General features: G+C 43.2%; 2 long non-coding RNA genes across 3 annotated transcripts; both read right to left on the bottom strand.

The window, feature by feature from the left end:
• Nucleotides 1-931: 931 nt before the first annotated feature.
• Nucleotides 932-2,799, bottom strand: LOC140398832 (uncharacterized). Its single transcript, XR_011937581.1, has 3 exons — nt 2,692-2,799; nt 2,133-2,336; nt 932-1,000 (listed from the first exon to the last, which is right to left on the bottom strand). It is a non-coding gene; the product is annotated as an uncharacterized lncRNA (long non-coding RNA).
• Nucleotides 2,800-6,084: 3,285 nt separating this feature from the next.
• LOC140398831 (uncharacterized) lies at nt 6,085-13,232 on the bottom strand. 2 transcript variants are annotated; one of them, XR_011937580.1, is made up of 3 exons: nt 13,087-13,232; nt 11,514-11,632; nt 6,085-6,238 (listed from the first exon to the last, which is right to left on the bottom strand). It is a non-coding gene; the product is annotated as an uncharacterized lncRNA (long non-coding RNA). The 2 variants fall into 2 exon arrangements; XR_011937579.1 differs by lacking the exon at nt 13,087-13,232 and adding an exon at nt 12,593-12,647.
• Between the last annotated feature and the right edge of the window lie 2,465 nt (nt 13,233-15,697).

Genomic DNA, 15,697 nt, shown 5'->3' with positions numbered 1-15,697 from the left:
TCAAGCTATGAACTTTGTCTTGGCCCAATGGCAGCATTCTTAACCCATAGCTAGAAGATTGCAGGTTCAAGGTAGAATTTGAGGACATAGCAGACAATAATCTAGTTGGTCAATTTCACATTCCACCTGCCCAATTTTACTTTTCATTGAAGTCAAAAGAAATGAAACTCAGGCAGGCTGTAAAGCAAGAAGCCAATCCCATCCTAACAATTTCCTGATTCGGGGGTTTAGTTTCCTCGACCTTTGGTACAATGCTTATAAATATCACTAGAGATTTCAGTCACATTCCCACATACTCTGGGGTCTTTTAAAAAGAGAAATAACAGAAGGCTTTGGACTGATCCCTGATCGACGATACTTTGCATGTTAGTGATAAGAACCTCTTGGGACACCTACTGTTTGGCCATGGTCTTGTGGAACAATGGATAGCTTCCTGCCTCTGAGCCAGAGCTCCAGGTTCGAGTGCTTGGCAGTAAAAGTGGAAGAGACTCGGGTCAGCCAGGCTGAATATGGAGTGGTGCCCCTCAAGCTATCACTCCCTGGCGACAAACAAGCAACTTGTTCCAGAATTACTAGCTATGGAAACAGAGGAAAGTCTGCCCTAGTGCACCACGAGGTGCGGGAAGAGAATTGGTACTGTTTAGCCATGATATTACAGAAAGCAGAAAGTCATCTTGTGGTACATATAGCATGATCTATTCAGACCAAGCCACCTCTCACTGCTAGATCCACCATGACTCTAAACACCAAAAGCTAGCAAGTTCCCCTCCTTGCCTCACCTCTCTTTACTAAAATCTAGTGGTTGAACACATCTCCCACGTTATTGATCAACTGTTGATGAAATATGTTGGATTAGTGAGATAGGAACAAAGTGGATAGATTGACCTGACCGACATTTTTGCAATGTAGGTGGCACTTAAGGAAAACTTACCATTGATATGCACAGTTACAGATCTTTTTGCTGACCCTGCTTCATTCACAGCTTCACATTCATAAATACCTGAAATAAAATAACCAGGTTATATTGAAACAACTGGTGTTGGCCATAAATCCAGTGAAAGCAAAAAACTGTGACTTGTCCAAATCAAATACCTCACTGGGTTCATTTATTCTCAGTAATCTCCTTCCAAAATGTTAAAATGTTTCACTTAACCTATTTGAAGTAATATAATACTAGATTGCAGCAACCAAAGTCCGACACCTTCCACAACGTTAACATTGTGGAAACATAAGATCAGAAGAACTCGGAGCAGGAGTCATCAATTCAGCCCCTGCTCCGCCATTCAATACAATCATAGCTGATCTCATCTCGGCCTCATCTCCACCTTCCTGTCCGTTCGCTATAACCCTTCACCCCGCTACTAATTAGAAATCTATCTATCGCTTCGAATGTGTTTAGTGTTCCGGCGTCCACTGCACTCTGGGGTAGAGAATTCCACAGACTCATCACCCTTTCAGTGAAGTAATTTCTCCTCATCTCTGTTTGAAATCTGCCACCCCTTAGCCTAAAACTGTGGCCTCTCATTCTAGAATGTCCAAAAAGGGGAAATAATTCCACATTTCACCCATTGTTCACTTACCCAAGGTGAACCTGGAGGCCGATGACAGCGTTAGAATATGATAGCCCAGATTTGCGTGGAGTTGGGCTGCCTCCAGAGGCATTTAAAAATGACAAGCGGGACCGATTCCAGGATTCCCGCCCCCATTCTTGACACCAGCAATTTTGACAAGGGAGTGAGTAGTGAGGCTGCATTCTGCACTCCCAAACTGGCCCGCTCCACTTCATTACCCTTGCAACTTTCATGGAGTCGGCCAGCTTCTGGAAACCCTCTGCTTAAGGCCCCTCCAAAGAGTCATGAACCATAGCCTGGTTTCAGGAACCTTTTGAAAAATAAGTTTATGGGGGGGAAGGCGGGAACAGGGTATTGAACGTGATGATCAGCCATGATTATAATGAATGGCGGAGCAGGCTCGAAGGGCCGAATGGCCTCCACCTGCTTCTATTTTCTATGCATGTATGTATCTCAATAAACACATTTCACCGGGTGCTAGTTCAGTTAGAATGCAAATAGTTCTTAGGATAAGCAGAATAGCATTCTATTTACCTTTAGAAATAGCAGATTGGCACAAACCTTCAACACTTTGCATTGCTTTCCTTATTGTCAGCATCCTATCCTCTGTGAGAAAACGTTGCCGATCACTGAGAGTTATAGGCCTATTCCTGAAAGACCAGATGATGCTTGGCTTGGGGATTCCGGAGGCAACACAGAACAGTGTAAATTCCACGCCATGGCGGACCTGCATTGAAGTATTGAGGAACCGAATACTAGGGGGGACTGTGGCGAGAGCGACAGATGGAGCAAAACCAGAATAAAGAGTACATGAGGCACAGGGGGAACGGGGGCCAAAAATGACGGCGACAGATAAGTGAAGAAGGTAATACAAGGTGAGTGAATACATTGGTCAAAAACAATGAGAGATGGAAAGCAAGAAAATATAAAGGGGTTTTTTAAAAGATGGAGTAAGATTGCAATATACAATGTGGAGACCGTAAGGAATAGAGAACAAGAAGAAATAACAGAATTTGAGCTACAATTAGGAATATAAAAAATATATGAGCACAACATGACTAAATATAATAGTGAAAAAATGTCAGAAATCAGCAGATTCTAAAGTTGCAGTGGGTGGTACCGTGAACTCTTAATCTTCCAGTCCTTTCATCTCTCCCCAGTGTGCTAGAAGCCACACAGCGATATGTGCCTTCATCAGTCAGATTAACTCTGGGAATCAGCAGCATCTCTTGTCCTACATGGCAAAGTACAGCACAAATATTGTCAGTCAGTAGGTAGTGAAACCCTCTGTATCTTTGTTTAAATCTATACTATCTCTGTCTTTATTACCGAGACTTCCCTTTAGGTGGGCAGCGGTCCTGCAACATATGACACTGTGGAACATTAGACTTGGAAATGCAGCCAAACTCCCACACCCTCCACTGCCACACACCTCGTGAGCTCCTGATCACCGTCAAATCAAAAATTCAAAAAACATACAATGGTTCTGCTCTCGTTGTTCACCTGGTCTCAGCTAGCTCGAGAGGGAATACCGTCAGGGCCAAGGTACCAGGGTACCTACCTGCCCTCTGAACCTGAAAATGGTGACTGGTGCTCGAAGATTTAAAAATTGAGCAGAAAATTGAGAAAATGGTTTGAACGTAAGTATTCCTTTTGGGGTATATTTCCCCCCGATCGTTAATATGGAAAGCCACCTTATGCCTAAACTGGGACTGACATCCCTCAGCCTCTCTGCCAATTGCACCAGCTTGGAATCTGGTGGAAGGGCTCAGAAACATACATAGAAAATAGACACTGGAGGAGGCCATTCGGCCCTTCGAGCCTGCTCCACCATTCATTATGATCATGGCTGATCATCAAGTTCAATACCCTGATCCCGCCTTCCCCCATATCCCTTGATCCCTTTAACCCCCAGGGCTATATCTAATTCCTTCTTGAAATTACACGTTTTGGCCTCAGCTACTTTCTGTAGTAGTAAATTCCATAGATTCACCACTCTCTGGGTGAAAATATTTCTCCTCACCTCAGTCCTAAAAAGGTTTACCCCCTTATCCTCAAAGTATGACCCCTAGTTCTCAACTCCCCCACCATCGGGAACATTCATAATCTACCCTGTCTAATCCTGTTATATTTTTATAAGTTTCTATGCGATCCCCTCTCACTCTTCTAAACTCCAATGAATATAACCCTAACTGACTTCGTCTCTCCTCATATGACAATCCCGCCATCCCAGGAATCAGCCTGGTAAACCTTCGCTGCACTCCCTCCATAGCAAGAACAGCCTGCCTCAGATAAGGACACCAAAACTGCGCACAATGCTCCAGGTAAACTCCAGAATATAGCCGGGATGCAAATAAACTGGGTCCTGATCTCAGCTGGGGAATTCCCGTCGGAATTGAGAGGTTCACGACTTTTGCCGGCATCTGACAAGGTCAGACATGTCAGAATGGGTGGGGCCAATGGGAGAATCTCCCCATAGTGGCAGATCCCGCTTCCCAGGCCATTAAGCGGCCTGGTGCACGATGGAGGCTGGAACACCTAGTGACTGAACAGGAGGAAAGGATCAGATTAAGTGACTCCCATGAAGAGAAACACTGGCACAAACTTAATGAACCTAACTCTGTGTTGTAATATTCTATCAATCCAAATTTTTTTTTGAATAAGCATTTCAATTTCCAGTTTCTTGTGTTCCATTTATATTTGAAGCAGTAACATCTCCCTGTATGATTAAGGTGGTGAGCAGTTGACCAGCAATATACAAAGTTCCATTACTGGGCTAGGCTAAATTAGCTGATCTCAGCAAGGGTTAAGAAACACCCATAGACCAGCGAGAGCAAATATTTCCACCTCTGTTTATACCCAGTGACTGACACTAGGAATGTTCGTGAGCGGCTATCGCGGCGGAACAGGGTCGGGTTAGGTTAGCCAGCTTGCTAATGCGAGCTATCTAGGCTCACGCATCAGGCTGGCCAACAGGGTAGGGTGCCAAAGGGTGAAGAGCAACCAAAGAGCTGCAATGTAACCAGGAGTCAACACCTTCAGGAAAGGAGGAGAGAAAAAGGAGGGAGGAAAACAACATTTGCACAAGTTACACCATGAATTAATTAAACCCACCCAGAGTGCAACTCATGTTTCTGCATGCTTAGTATCTTATTGCTCATAAATGGCACATCTGGCATCCAACAAAATCAATGGTTCTTTTCCAAATTCCTCGCTTTCCTGCTTCTTCATCAGTCAAGTGACCTCCGAGGTATACTCTTTTTTAACTCCATTTCAATCTTTTCCCTATCATATCTCGTTTCACTATCGTAACTTTTTATAATGACCACTTGTGGCAAACACTATTCTTATTATTAGTCACATGAACATATGAGTTAGGAGCAGGAGGAGAACACTCGTCCCCTCGTGCCTGTTACACCATTTGATATCATGCTCTGTTTTGACTGCAACATCCAGTCCATCCCCTGTCACCTTGCACCCCCTTGTTTTATCAAGAATCCATCTACCTCTGCCCTGAAAACATTCAAAGATTCTGCTTCCACTCAGGAAGAGAATTTCAAAGACTCACGGAGAGAAAACATTTTTCCTCATCTCTGTCTCAAATGGGCGACACCTTTTTTTTTACAACAGTGACAACTAGCTCTCGATTCTCCCACAAAGGGAAGCATGCCCTCCACATCCACCCTGTCGAGACCCCTCAGGATTTTATGTTCTCTCAAGTCACTTTTTACTCTTTTAAACTCCAGGGGATACAAGCCTAACCTGTCCAACCTTTCCCCAAATGACAATCCGCCCAGTCTTGTTATTAGTCTGGTAAACTTTCTCTATGCTGCTTCTAATGCACTTAGATCCTTCCTTCAATTAGGAGACCAATACTATTCACAATACTCCAGATGGGCGGCACAGTAGCGCTGTGGTTAGCACTGTTGCTTCACAGCTCCAGGGACCCAGGTTCGATTCCCGGCTTGGCTCACTGTCTGCGGAGTCTGCGCATTCTCCCTGTGTCTGCGTGGGTTTCCTCTGGGTGCTACGGTCTCCTTCCACAAGTCCCGAAAGACGTACTTGATAGGTGAATTGGACATTCTGAATTCTCCCTCAGTGTACCCGAACAGGCGCCGTAGTGTGGCGACCAGGGGATTGTCACAGTAACTTAATTGCAGTGTTAACGTAAGCCTACTTGTGACACTAATAAAGATTATTATTATTATTATTATGTAGCCTGACCCATGACCTATACAACTGAAGCATAGCCTCCCTGCCGTTACTTCCCCTCACAATAAACAGTAACATTCTATTGTTTTCCTAATTAGCAGATAGTGCTCCTTGATTAAGAGAATGGATTCATCCCCATAGGGTTTCATTCATATAAGTGTATAAGCATATTGCTTAAATTATCATTAACATTTGTCTCTCATAATTACGTGACAATTAGTATCTTGGCAAACACTTCACTGTCCAAATGCCAAGACAGGTTACAATAAAGTTAATACGTTGAAACATGAGTTTACCTTTGTTCCAGTAATTTGGTTCAGAGTTTTTAATTAAATGCCCATTCTTATACCATGAATAAACAATGACGCCATCTCCTATCGCTGAGCAGGTTAGAGCAGCAGAGGAACCGTTCGCTACGGTGAGGTCTTTCGTGAAGGAGACAATAATGGGAGTCACTGAAAAGTAAGAAGAGCAACTGTGATTTCGGTCTTCAGACACAAGGAGCAGCCTGCCCTCGAAATAACGCTCCTAAAATGTGACGCAGAGCGACAAACACAAGGTCGCCGGATGATGACATTGCCAAGTGATACCATTTCCTGGATCAGCCAGAGACACCCTGTACTCAGTCTCCTTTGGTTGGCTATTGGAACCTATCAATGTTGCAGGAGGGATTGTTGTTGGAGTACAAATCTTCAAATTTTACCAGTTTACCTCCTATGGTATTACACATAGATAGATAAATCTTGCCTTTGTGTGTGTGGTGGTATCAAATTGCTGACTCCCACTCGCCCATCTTACCCATCACACAAAGCCAAGAAGGCCAAGGGGGCAATTCTCTGGCTGTGTTGCACCCGGCGCACATCCTGCTGTGCCAGGAGAATAGTGGGTGAGCCCCTAAACAGGGCCCGCTGCAGGTGACACTATCTGGTTAATGTACTCACTGGATGTTAGCCAGATCAGCATATTTAAATCAGGATTTAAATGGTGAGTTCCAGCCAGATTCTCTAGGTTCCCGGTATTCTCTCTCTCCCCGTCGACGGAAATCACTGCTGGCCTCCACGACTGGAGCCCAGATACGATGACCATGCCGGGGGAGGTGGGGGGGCTCAAAGGCCAATGGAGCCCCTAGGTGGTCAAGAACATAGCAGGGAAGTGCCCTGGTATTGCCCCTTGACACCATGGCCGTGCCAATTTGGAACGGTCAGATTGGCACTGCCAGGATGCCAGTTTGGCACTGTAGAGGGGTGGGACTGAAGGGGGCATGGGCAACATGGGGGCCATGAAGGGAGAAGTGGTAGGTCATTTGAGCCATGACGAGGGCACAAGTCAGCTATTCGGCCCATCGCATCTGCTCTGCCATTCAATAAGATCATGACAGATCTGATGTGAAAACCCTTAACTCCACTTTCACGCTTTACTCCCATAACCCTTGACTCCCGTACTAATTAGAAATATGTCGATATCAGCCTTGAACATACTTAACGACCCAGGGTCACCCTCTGCAGTAAAGAATTTCACTGATTCACTACCCTATGAGGGAAGAAATTCCTCCCCATCTCTGTCTTACTCTGAGATTATGCCCATGAATACCCATGAATGCACATAGAAGGATATTAAAAAGGAGTTCTGCAAATGCCAAGAGTCATGTTTAGCATGAACAAGTTACTCAGTGATTAAGTCTGCATTAAGAAAGGAAATGTCACCTGTCCGGGTCACCCTGTCTCACGTTTCTAGTGCCAGGATGACCTACTGCTGAAAGTATTACTTATTGCAAACATACATTCAATCACTTACTCATTTATTATCTGTTCACTTGCCTTCTTTACCATTTTCCTTCAACCTGAGCCATGAGTGATCTCCAGAGAAGAGGAAGGTGTTCAATGCCTCTAACTCAGGGAGAGCAGCGTTGTTGCTGTTCTGCAGCTGGCCATTAGGGGGTGGGCTAGAGCACCAGGAGCCTCTCACATTTTCTGTCCTCAAAACCCTTTATTTTCTTACAACTGCACTGGACTTTGATGCTCCGCCCCTCCACACCAGTGGGATTCTCTGTCCCTTCACAACGGCGGGATTCTCTGGTCCCGCTGCAGTGATGGAGATTTGGCTGAGCGTCAAATTCCCGTTCCTCGCTGACAGTGCTAAAGAGGCAGACTCGCAACGGAGACTCCAGGCCCAGATCTTGGTAGCTTATTGTGGAGAATCAGATATAAAGCACTTTTGAAATGTATAATAACGTTATTTATGCTTTAATTCTGTGACAATTGTTATTAGTCTGCAGCTGATAAACTTATCCTAAGCATTTCCTGTTCTTGGTGCACTGTTTCTGTTCTTAATTTTAAAATAAAAATACCTTTTCCTCTTCATTTTAGTGAGAGATTAACCTGTACTCAGTCCAGAGTTTGATATTACATTTTAATCTTGTATCTTTGCTGAAAATTCCTTGTGACAAGTGCAGAGTTTATAAGATTGTTACATTCTGGGACTTTCTTTTCAGTTCAGAATAAAATTGAGGAATTAAAGCGGTTATGAAACCTGTTCTCAATTATTCCTGGCATCAAGCTTATTTGTTAAAGGAGATCCCAGGTTGTTTTACTGGGAAGAAGGTGCAAGGTGTTCACACAGGTAGGCAACAGCATCTGTGCTGACTGTGGAGAAACTGTTTGTCTCCAAGTCTCACCAGGAGATGTTAGGAATGTCAGGTTGTAAAACCAGTTATTCTTTGAACTGTCTATTTAATTCTAAAATAGGATGGAGTTGAGGGTCTAGAGCATAGGTAATTATCATTCCTACTTGGATGCAAGGCCCATGTGATTCACTTTACTATGGACATGTACTTAGAGAGGGGAAGAGTGCATAGCAAGCTATTGTAAATTGAGTTTCAGGATTTTTCAGAGACAAAGGAGTCTGCAAACATCTGGGAGAAAGCAAGAACAGAGTGTTGGAGACAACCAGTCTTCTGCACTGTAAATTCTATGTAATTCCTGAAGCATAGAAAATGCTATCTTTAATATTTATCAAACAGAAGGCGAGTGAGAACTCATGATCTGATTGAAGAGATCAAGTTTGTCAGGATTTAAATGAGGCTGGATGATTTTCCTAGCTTTTGTTAGAGGGAGAATTATCCAGGTAACCCTCATCATGAAAGATAGTTCGGGAAGTTCAGAAAGTAAAAAGGAAATAAAACATTGGGAGTGTAAAATAGCTTTGAACTAGTTCTGGGAGAATGAAGTGTCTGTTCAAGGGATAGAGTGAAGTATAACCGTGGCAGTAGATTTTTGGTCATGTTGAAAACCACATGGTTTTCTGTAGTTTTCTGTAGTTTAAAGTATAAGTGGTTACCAAGTAGTGGTTACTCAATTAAAGCAAAATACTGTAGATGCTGGAAATCTGAAATAAGAACAGGAAATGTTGGAAAACCTAGCAGGTCTGGCAGCATCAGTGGAAAGAGAAACAGAATTCATGTTTAAAGTCCGTTATGACTCTTTTTCAGACTTGTTAGTCAATGTTGCTTTTAGTTTGTTTGTTTGTTACAGTAAAAGCCTTAAAATTTGAAATCATGTGTGAACCTTCCATTCAGTCACTAGAAATTAAAATATGTTTTTCAAGTTACTGCTCTCTACAGCGATCCCACAACACCCATCATGCACATGTTACATCGCTTGTGACAGGAAATGGAACATGTGCAGCTGGATTCTCTGCCGGGTGGGGGGGTCCAACAATAGAAAACACCATTGGCTGGCTGCCGGGACAGAGAATCCTGCTGCCGGTGGGGGTGCGCCGCACCGGAAAACGAGTGTGGCGGGACAGGAAATCCCGCCCGCGATTATAGTCTGACAGCAAAGTCAAATATTTATTCTACACTAATAAAATCTAAGATAGTTCATGGCCCCTTCTGGCCAGAACTATGCAATAAAATTTGTATTTTTAACATACTTTTCTGATTAATTTGTTGTCTTATGTTCTTTGTTAGGAGGCAGTAAGGGCTGTTGAATATTTCATTTCTTTAGTAAAGTTTGTATAAGTTAGAAAAAACTTCTTGGGCAGGATTCTCCGCCGGCAGGATGCTCCGTTTTGCCGGCGTCTGGGGATATCGTGACAGCGTGGAGCTGCCGCACAATGGGAAACCTCATTGACCGGCCGGCGTAATGGAGCATCCCACCAGCGTGGTGAAACAGAAATGTGGTGGGGGGGAGCATCCCGCCGCTTATTTTTCCCTTTCCCCATTTCTCCTTATGAACTGAAATGCACGTGTCCTTGTATCCCTGTGTCATTTATGCTGAGAACCTTCAATTTCACCCTTAACCTGATGTTCAATATATGTCAGCCATATCAAACCGCTATATCACTGTCAAAATGTATCCTGTGGGAACAGCAAAGTATGTTGACACTTTGTACAATTTGCTAATTTGCTAATATTTTGACATCCATCAATTTCTCCGCAATGTGAATCATCAGAGTCAATGTGCATCCGTTCAACGGAGCCATGGAAACAGCCTCAGCAACACAAAATCCGACAATGAGACGTTCTCCTCTATCGTTTAACTCTTTGCAGTCCTGACATTTCAGGTTGGATCATATTTATTATTTCTTTATTTTAGCTGACTTCAGGTTCCGGCGGGAGCAGACAGTTGGATTTTTCTACCTGCAACTCCATAGGACTGAAGCAAGGATCATACGATCATGGGGGGTGCTACCCAAGGAAAGACGTGCCTTTTCAAATCTCTAATCTGATCGCTCTCGTCCTACTTATCATCGCCCTGTAATAAACACGCTGCCTCAATGGCCCAAACGGCTTAGCCATCAGGCATTGTTTCTGCGGGTTATTTCGTTTGCATATTTTTGCAAGGTGAGTGTAGGAATCTGTAATTGATAGGAATGTTAACTCCTGCCTGGCTCGCCAATTGTAGGAATCTTTAATTTGAAGGGATCTTAACCTGCCGAACTACGCCAAGTTTGGGGGAAGCTTAGTTGATGAATCAAAGTCCTGGCGCAATACGACAAGTTGTAAGATTTGTAATATTTCTAGACTATGCCAAGTTGTTGGATTCCTAGTATTATTCGACTGTGTAAAGTTGAAGGAATTTATATCATTTCTGCTATTCGGTTACCAGTAGCACTTTGCGAATACTGGGACTCAGCAGAAACTTCAGTTAAAACTTCTCAGGTGCCAAAAAGAATTGTTTCATTTGTAGTTGCTTGATTACAATTTGAAAGTCATTTAAAAGGCAATTCGTAGACAATTCAAAGCTTTCAGAGAATTACAGACATTATCTTTTTTTGCTTAGGCAGACAGCTCGAAAGTAACATTTAAAAGGTCAAAGTCTGGCAATGAAACATGGAGAGAGAGAGAGCTAAACTTCAGCTAAAATCAAACTCAAAGTCAAAATAGACTAACAGACTGACAGAATCAAAGACAGAACCCCCAAAAAACATCTCTAAAATGGCGGGCGGAAACATTCAGTTATACACTTTCATATCTGTCTTAAGTCATCTAATCACACCCCAATATAATCCTAATTGGTTTGGGTTAGACTCAAACACATTTGATTTGATGGCAAGCCTTCCATCTTCAATGTGCAACATCAGCTTTTAATTGTTTCATGTCTACATGTTATGGAATGTGATATTCTGCTAATCTTTACCAGCAATAGACTGGTTTTAAGCGAGCTTAGCTAATGTAACAATGGAGACTTCATATTGACAAAGATTGAGAAGCGAATGAGATAATCATACCTGCCACGCTCAGAACAGTAGACTGGTTGCTGCATCCCACTAAATTGGTCGCTTCGCAAACGTAAAGATCCTCGTCACTTTTAACCACAGGAGAAATGCGCAGTGTTCGATTTTGGAATCTGAGTGCAGGAGATCAATAATAGAAAGGAGACATAGCAAATCTGAATAGGACAAAACATTACTAACATCTCGTAGAACTTACATTCAGACTTAGAAACATAAAGACAACTTGGCGAAGAAATACATTAATATAATCAATTGATTTAAATGGCAAAGCTTCCTGTTTCAACTAACTTTCTTCAACTCCAAGGACAGCAAAAGAGAACCAATGGAAATAGATTCTGAAGCAAATTTACAGCTGAAAATTTAGCATTTGAATATGCTGTGCTCGGCAATATATGACAAATACCTCACCCCTGAGACTTATCAGAACCAATTATGACAACAACGTTTGTGATGTGTTAGTTTAATGTCACTTCATTCAATTCTTGGCTGTGCATGCGGACCCAATGTTACTGGAGCCAAACATACTGCGACATGCACCATTCCTTACAAAACTCAAATGGTATTCACAAGCAATTTGCTGGGAGTGCGAGCCAACAACGGTGTATTGAGGACAATGGGGCATTGGAGACCTCAGTGAAAACAAAACTAACAATCTGTCTCATTCATTAATAACATTTGCGGGAACAGAGGAATGGCAAAGGAAGGAATAGGGTGAATTAGAGTCAAATCAGGTGCAGAAAGAATTACTGAGTGGGATAGGAAGCTTAGATTAAGAAAGTTTAAAAAAAGAGAAACGGAAATTAAGAAGAAAATTAAAACTAAAAATTAAAAATCTCGAGGCACAATTTACTGCCTACAGAAGTAAAACTCCACGGTTTCAATTCTGGGCTGGAGAGATTGACTGACATTGGAGGAATATAGATCTTACGATTAAAAGAGACCCCCCCCCCCCCCCCCCCCCCCCCGGCCCCCCAGACCAGTCCTAACTTTCTGTGGTTCGTTTCTGAGTTTGATACATTTTAACAGCACAAAAGCAACAATTTCTTGCAGGAGAAAAGTAAACGCTGTACAACCTCAGCAGGTCTGATCGCATCTGTGGAGAGAGAGAAGTACCAATGTTTCGAGTCGTGACTCTTTCTCAAAACTAAAGGGAACTGGAAATAGGCCGAGATTTATACTGTTGTAGTGGGGGGAGCAGCGGGGCTGGAAAGATGACCAGCGATAGGAGGAGATTGACAAAAATGTCGTCGACAAAAAGACAAAGGGAATGTAGATGGTGGCGATAATGATGAAGAAGGGTCCTAATAGTGGCACATTAAGAGATTTATTGCAGGAGATCCTGCGCTTGTGAGATCAATGGGCCAGAGGTTTTTCCGCAATTTGTTGATTTTAAAAAAAACATATGTTATGTTAATAATACTAATAATAATCGCTTATTGTCACAAGTAGGCTTCAATGAAGTTACTGTGAAAAGCCCCGGCATGCGTGTTTAGAATTGCTGTTATTTCCCAGCACATTGCGGCCCATTGTTTCTGATTCAGACATTAAGGAGCATAGCCAAACTCACCCTAAAAATATCCTCCTTCCGACTATAATTGGCAGGTCCCCTTTGTACCAGACCACAGATGGAGCTGGATTCCCTTCAGCCTGGCAGTACAATGTGACTCCAGAGCCCAGAAGTACTTTGTTCACTTTTGGATACACAGTCACATTGGGCAGAACTTTAGAAAAAGCAACAAAAGCACGATGAAAGCCCCTTTTACCAAATGTGTTAGAAATGGCTGAGAACTAACAACGTAAACAGCAGATTTGTCTTTATATTGTTTGTTGCGCTGAGGCAGACTTCAAATAAATCATTTAAATTGCAGATAGATATGACTATATATGTGAGCATCAGCAGGTGAAGGCTTAATATGATAATCCACTGCCTGCCGTTTTTTAGATTTCCAGACTTTTATTTAAAGTTTTGGCGGGCAGAGGAATATTATATTAAACATCAACTCACTAACTCAGTAGTATCAATGAACAACAGTCACTCCTAGGCTGGTGGGGCATGACTAGGTGTCCCTCCCTAACAGCACCGTGGGTGCACGGCTCAAGAAGGCAGCTAGCTCACCACCACCTTCTCAAGGGCACTTAGGGGTGGACAATATAAATGCTGGCCTAACCAGTGATGCCCACTCCTCTTGAAATAATTTTTCAAAAAAGATCGGGAACAGCAGTTCAGCTACTGAGCAAATACTGAATTCCACAAAGGAAAAATAAAAATGAACTGAACTATTCAGAAACATTCTCGATTATACAAAGCTGGCATTTTTCACTCGAAAAATGATTTGTTGAGACTATTGTTCTTTGTGAACAATTCTCCAAGATCACATCTCGGGCAGCACAGTAGCATTGTGGACAGCACAATTGCTTCACAGCTCCAGGGTCCCACGTTCGATTCCAGCTTGGGTCACTTTCTGTGCGGAGTCTGCACATCCTCCCCGTGTGTGCGTGGGTTTCCTCCGGGTGCTCCGGTTTCCTCCCACAGTCCAAAGATGTGCAGGTTAGGTGGATTGGCCATGATAAATTGCCCTTAGTGTCCAAAATTGCCCTTAGTGTTGGGTGGGGTTACTGGGTTATGGGGATAGGGTGGAGGTGTTGACCTTGGGTAGGGTGCTCTTTCCAACAGCCGGTGCAGACCCGATGGGCTGAATGGCCTCCTTCTGCACTGTAAATTCTATGATAATCTATGATCTCCTGATCATTAAACCCATCCAACGGTGGCTCAGTGGGTTAGCACTGCAGTTTCACGGCGCCGAGGTCCCAGGTCGATCCCGGCTCTGGGTCACTGTCCGTGTGGAGTTTGCACATTCTCCCCGTGTTTGCGTGGGTTTCACCCCCACAACACAAAGATGTGCAGGGTAGGTGGATTGAACATGCTAAATTGCTCCTTAAATTGGAAAAAATTAATTGGGTGCTCTAAATATATTTTAAAAAATAAAATAAAAACTTTTTTTTAAAAACCATTCAACGGATAGAATGCCAAAAGGAACAGGTAAGAAAATCTGATTATTTTTGCAACATCTACCACCTGTGAATCTGGTGAGGTATTTACTCACCTAACACGTTGAGATTGATGTGCCGAGAGGTCACAGTACGACAGAGGTACGGATTCGAAGCTCGACAAAAATAATCCCCATCATCAGATTCCTGAACACTGTACAGAAAAGGAATGAAGCGGTTCATGACAAGTCACTGGGATGATCTCAGGAATATAATTAGCTCATTGAAAAACACTTAATTGAGCACATCTGGCTGAAATACAGGAATGATAAGACAAACACACAACTTTATAGACAGAGAAATCTAGTTTCTCCCAAAACACTTTATTGCTCTGTAATCAAATAGCCCTTTAGTTAAAAGTGGAGTGTTGTGATCAAGAGGGCATTATTCTGCAACAGTAACATCACACTTAAAACTTTACAAAGTTCTCTCATTCAATATTTCCACCCCTGAGCCAGATGGTCAGATGTTCACAAGGAGTCGGGCCTGTAATCTAGGCTGACACTGCAGCACAATACTGAGGGAGTGCTGCGTTGCTTCGGCTGTTGTCTTTAAGATGGTACTGTTTAGGGGGGAAAGGATTCCTTGCCGCCATTGAAGTCAGTGGAGCTGATTAGAGGTTTGGTACACAAGAAGCAGCTGATATTATACCACCTGGTTTCTGCCCAAGACGAGGTTCTACATCCCAGAGTCACTGCATTGTCAAATAATGGCCATGATTGTCGATTACTGTAAAAAACAAACATCTTGCTCACTAATGTCCTTTTGGGAAAGAAATCTGCCATTCTTACCCGGTCTGGCCTACATGTGACTCCAGATGTGCAGCAATGAGTTTGTCTCCTAATTACCCTCTGAAATGGCCCAGCAAACCATTCAGTTCAAGGGCAATTAGGGATGGGCAACGAACGATGGACCAGCGATTTCCCCATCCCAGAATGAATTTTTAAAAACTGTACATCACCTGCTGAAAGTGAGGTCGTCATTCTCCTTCGGGAGCAGGTGTGAGTTTGCCTGGCTGATCAGAAGGTGGTTATTTTTGAACCAGCTGACTCTTGCTGGAGGATTGCTGAAGGGTGGGCTGCAGTGCAGAGTGGTGGCATCTCCTCTCCTGACAGTGACGTTGCACGGTT

This window comes from Scyliorhinus torazame, chromosome 22 (assembly GCF_047496885.1).
Source record: "Scyliorhinus torazame isolate Kashiwa2021f chromosome 22, sScyTor2.1, whole genome shotgun sequence".
NCBI lineage: Eukaryota > Metazoa > Chordata > Chondrichthyes > Carcharhiniformes > Scyliorhinidae > Scyliorhinus > Scyliorhinus torazame.
The sequence above is the reverse complement of the archived record's forward strand: the minus strand, read 5'-3'. Positions and strand labels throughout refer to the sequence as shown.